Source organism: Rhea pennata, unplaced genomic scaffold, assembly GCF_028389875.1.
Source record: "Rhea pennata isolate bPtePen1 unplaced genomic scaffold, bPtePen1.pri scaffold_31, whole genome shotgun sequence".
Taxonomy (NCBI): Eukaryota; Metazoa; Chordata; class Aves; order Rheiformes; family Rheidae; genus Rhea; species Rhea pennata.
This window is the reverse complement of record NW_026907678.1, coordinates 912,854-918,000: the sequence shown is the minus strand read 5'-3', so window position 1 is coordinate 918,000 and position 5,147 is coordinate 912,854. Positions and strand designations below refer to the sequence as shown.

The following is a 5,147-nucleotide window of genomic DNA, read 5'->3' as shown; positions in this document are numbered from 1 at the left end:
GGGCGGGACTCTGCACCACCTCGCCTTGGGGAGAGCTGAGGACGGGCGGGAAAATCGCCGGCAGCGCTAGCAGCGCTAGCAGCACCAGCACCGGAACTAATAGCACCAGCAGCACCAGCAGCACCAGCACCGGCACCACCAGCAGCACCAGCATCAGCACCAGCACCAGACACCACCCAGGCCACGCTCGCACCATGCAGCTGCCCCTGACCCCACAATGGCGCTCGGGACGTCACAAAGGGCTGGGGGCGGGGAGGGCCGGGCGGGGGCGGGGCCTCGCCGCCATCTTCCCCTGCCCAGGCCGCAGGGGCGGCGGGTGCTGGGCTCGGCTCTGCGGCGCCTGAGGACGGCTCGGGAATTGCTTTCTCCGCCGGCTCCTGCTGCTCCGTGTTGCTGGGCCACCCGCCCCCCTGCCACAGTCTCTTAGTTGGAGAGTCCCGACTCATTTAAAAGTCACCCCTGGCTGCAGGAAATACTGATCTCTTCTCCATTGCCTACAAGCCAGGGAAGGCCGCCCACGCAAGAACTTCACCGGTGCTAAGAAGGTGTAAAAACAAAGCCTTCCAGTTGCACGAACCAGCTCTGCCTGCACACCCCAAGTAAAGGGTTTAGAGCTAGTGCGAGGAGGCTCTGAAAGCAGCAGGTCTGCAATGCACTGGTGACCTCATTCCCACCTTTTCCTCTACATTACCAACATAATGTCAAAAAAGCTGCAGAAATCTCCTCTCCTGGCAGGTTTTGCTCGGTTACCTTCATCCAAACTGCCTTCACAAAGGCTCCTGCTCTGCTCCTGTTTTCAAAGCAGCTCCCCTTTTATCGCTCCCTTCTCAGAGGCAAAAGGTTCAGGCTCAGCACTGCTCGTCCACTCCTTGGGTAAAAATGCCTTTTACTTGTCCCGACAGCTAGAACTACTTGAGCAGCCTCCGTCCAGTCTGTCACCTGCCCTTGTCCGCTCATTCCAGTGCTAAAGTCATCAAAGCAGCCTGGGCAGTGACCAGGCAGCCAGTGCTGGCAATATCTGCCGGCAGCAAGCACCTTCCCCTGCTTTGCCCGACTTGTAAGTGCCGAGAAATGTACTGCAAAGTGGCGTGTTTAATCAGTTTTCTCACACTGTTGTTTAGGCGTCTGGCCACACTAGTACAACAAATGTAAAACCGATGTCAGGCCTGAGCCAATCAACAAGGGAGTACATTTTTCATGCCAAGTCCTTTTCACCCCGGTGCTGTAGTCAGGAGGATGAGGAGCATAAATGCAGAAAATAGGTTTCTCTAAGCACCTTGGGACATTGTGCCCTTTGCAGGTAGATGCCGCTGCTGAAATTAGTGCAAAATCTGCACAGCCACCTCCGGAAGGGCTCCTTCGCCCTAGTTGTGCCAGGGAGCTGAGGCATAAGGAAATAGGAATTGGCATTCATGTTGTCAGCATTTTGCAACGAATTTTACTGTCTCTTTTCTCTGGAAATGGGTATTTTACCAGGAGACAAAACAAGGACCAAAACCAAGCTAGGATCTGACACCTAGACACCCCGCTCCCCATGGTGGGCAGCCACAACCCTCAGCCACTGTTTTATCATAACAAGTAGTTTTTGTGAGTGGAAGGATTGTAGCTTTGCAAGCCCTGGGCCAGTGAGGGACCAGTGGCAGATGAATCCATCGTCTTTAAAGAGGAAAGATTCCCCCAAAGGTAGAAAGGGGCCCCAGTGATCGGTGGTGGCCTGAATGCCTGCATTCCCTTCCTGCAGCTGGAGATGCCTGGACTCATGACAGGGAGACTGGCACCATTTCAGAGAAGGTTCTTCCGTGGTAGCTAACATCAGGATACCAATATAATGAATGCTGTTAGAGCTGTCGTTAAAGGAAGCTTTTGCTGTGTCGTAAGAGTATTGCTCAGAAAGGCCCTGGTTAGCTGGGTGGGAGCTGATGCCTGTAAGCTGCCTTTGTGAATCAGAGGAGGGTGTGAGTTGAAAGAAGGGTGTCCAGAAAGGTGTGTGCTAGCAGGCGGCCCTTTCACGGTGCTGAAAAGAGCAAGTGCTGGAGAAAGGCTGAGGCTGGGAGCTGGAGAAAAAGCAGATGAGAAAAAGCTCAGAGAGACGGAGTTTGTAAGCGAGAGGACAGTCCCTTGGGAGCAGGTGTGAAGTATGCTGGCCTCTCCCTCCTTTGCCTTTTCCCCATCAGGGAAAAGGTGCAGCTGAGTTGGCAACAGCAAATGCCAAGCTGCATTCTCTTGCTGAAGCTGTTCAGGACATGCTGCAGTTGTGCCCTGAAATCTGCAAAATGGGGCTGCTGCTTTGAGTGAGGCAGGAGGAAAAGTGAGAAATAGCAGGGCTGGGAGCTTGTCAGAGCAGACAAGGCACAAGAGTGTATGTGCGCTTGCCCCTACGTTCCCTGCCTCTGGCCCCAAGGTTGCTAACGGCTTCCCCCAGCTTGTCTTTCTTCAGGAAGCAGCAGGTGCTCCTTAAGTGTGGATGTGTGAGCAGTTCTAGTTTTTGGTCTGCCAGAGAGCTGCTCTTGTTGTGACTTGTGCTGTGTGAGGTGTTTGTGATGAGTTGCACTCTTGAGTGGCAGATCTGTGAGTATTGTGATGGCCAGTGTGCCAGGGAGAGGGGGAGGCTTTGTGTAGCGCATGTGAAGGGCCAGGAGTGATGTCTGAAGAAGACTAAAGTGTCCTGGTGCTCCTGCTGTGCTCGAGAGAGGCTGTTGGAAATGCCCGTGTTAGAGCTGGATTGTTTTCTTTGCAAAACCTTGTAATTCCTTCGAATGAGCTTGGCTTCTTGTGAGGAAGGCCAGCCACTACCCCTGGTTTCTTCCGCCTGGACCTGCTTGTGCCTGTGGAGCAGGAGGGGACAGGCTCTAACACAGGAGATGCCTTCCCATAGCTGATGAGAGGATGCCCTTCTCCAAGGCCCTTCTCGTGGCTTCATTTCAGCTACAGCCCTCTGGTGGGGTCAGTGGAGGGCTTCTAGTTGGAGGTCTATTAAAATGTCAGCTCTGCAGCCCCCTGGTGCACAGGTGCTTGTGGGAATGGTGGTGGTGGTGCTGGATGATGCGTGTGTCTGCTTGGTTTAGACTGGGCAGGATGGTGTTGAACTAGTTGACTTGAAGTATGGCATGACTTTCTCTTGCTCCTCAGGTATTGCTAGAGCTTGGGATTGTGTTGTTTCCTCGTCCTCTCTCTGACCCCAGGGAGGGCCGAGCAGCTCAGTTGTGGGTGAGGAATGAATTTCCTGGGGATGGCCTGACCTGTCACTATTGCTGGAGACAGGGTGTAGCTGCCAGGGTTGGTCTCCTCGTGAAGCTAGTGGGAAGTAACTCTGCCAAATGCAGGTTTCTCAGTGAAGTCCATGGTCACTCTTGTGTCTTGGGAATCCTTGGGAAGTCTTTAGGTGGTATCACAGGGAGGAGGACCTGCTTTCCCTTCTGCCAGTGTGTGAGAGAGGAAGTTAGTTACCACTTTGCTCCCATCCAGCTTCTTCTGCTCCTTCCCTTTCTTGCAGGTGAGACTACAAAAGACAGCCTCCAAGCTCAAAATGTGACTCTTTCTTGCATGGGTTTGTTTTTTCCCCCTGAGAAGCATCCCTGGAAAGGTGACTCACCACGAGATCTTGACAAGCCCTCTGACTGGAGGCTCTTGTGACCATCCCAGCACTGGCGTTACATGAACTCAGGCTCCTAAGCTATATTGCCAACGTGTGCTGTGTTCTGCTTTGTCAAAGAGGAGAGCTGACAGTAGCTCTCTGCTCTCCCTCTTTGCAGCTGCTTGGTGGAGGCTGCCAGCGGCCGTGTTGCTCTCTACTGAAAGCACTGTCACCTTCTTGTTTCCAGGTTTGTGCATAAAGGTGCAGCTTCAGGAAAGGCCTTTGCTGAGCAGGCTGAGAGAAAAGGTACTGTAACGCCACACAGAGCAATCGTAGGGGGCCACGTGACTCTGTATGCATGTCTTCCCCTCATAGGCCTGTGTGTCTCCCATGCCAGAGAGACCCTCTCCAGTGGCCAGGCTGTCCCAGCTGGCCCCCATTTCAGAATGCAGATCTGAGAAAAGAATGACCCCAGAAGACGCCAGGGAGCAACAGGGTCCTTCAGGAAGGGAAGGCCAAACAAGATGAGGAGTGTGAGAGGGCCAAAAACCTCATAGGAAAGCAGACTGGAAAGCACAAGGAGTCAATGCTCTGTCCACAGAGGCCCATGCATGAGCAGGCCAGCATGTCCTTCCTGTGCAAACCACCCAAGTGGTGCAGGTGTGAAGAACTTTGCCATTTTGTCATTCGAGAGGAGGGCCTTGCTGTCAAGGGCATAATTTCCTGCAGTCATCTTCCTTTAATGAAGACCAGTGATGTGGAGGGGACAGGCGAGGAGACCAAGGCACGAGCCGGAGAGCATCAAATAGGTGGCCTGGCTAGCTCAGTTGGTAGAGCATGAGACTCTTAATCTCAGGGTCGTGGGTTCGAGCCCCACGTTGGGCGCTTGAGCTTTTCTTCAAGCTCAAGAGCGGTGTATCCCTATGATGTAAGAAGTGCAGCAAAAGGGGCAGGAGGCCTGAGTGGGTGAGCAAGGAGCTCTTGGCCAAATTCAGACAGAAGAAGAAAATACACAGAATGTGCAAGAGGGGACAGGCTCCTTGGGAGAATTATAGGAATGCAGTCAGAGTATGTAGAGATGCTGCGAGGAAGGCTAAGGCCCATTTGGAGTTGAGCCTTGCAAGGGATGTCAAGGACAACAGGAAGGGCTTCTTCAAATATATCAGCAGCGAGAGAAGGACTAGGGAAAATGTGGGCCTCCTACTGCATCAGGCATGGGCCCTGGTGACAAGGGATACAGAGAAGGCAGAATTAGTGAATGCCTTCTTTGCTTCAGTCGTCACTGCTAAGGGCAGCCCTCATTAACCGTGTAGCCTGGATGTGAGGGAGAAAGTCCAGAGAAGGGAAGACTTTCCTTTGGTTGAGGAGGAAAGGATTAGAGACCTTCTGGGCAGGCTAGACATCCACAGATCCATGGGCCCAGATGGGATGCACCCACGGGTACTGAGGGAGCTGGCGGATGTTGTTGCCAAGCCACCAAGCTGCTCTCCATCATCTTGGAAAGGTCCTGGAGAACTGGAGAGGTGCCTGAGGACTGGAAGAAAGCCAATGTCACTCCAGTCTTCAAGAAGGG

General features: G+C 53.3%; 1 non-coding gene across 1 annotated transcript; it reads left to right on the top strand.

Moving 5' to 3' along the window:
• The first annotated feature begins 4,386 nt into the window (after positions 1–4,386).
• Positions 4,387–4,459, top strand: TRNAK-CUU (transfer RNA lysine (anticodon CUU)). Its single transcript has one exon. It is a non-coding gene; the product is annotated as a tRNA-Lys (tRNA).
• The last annotated feature ends 688 nt before the right edge of the window (positions 4,460–5,147 follow it).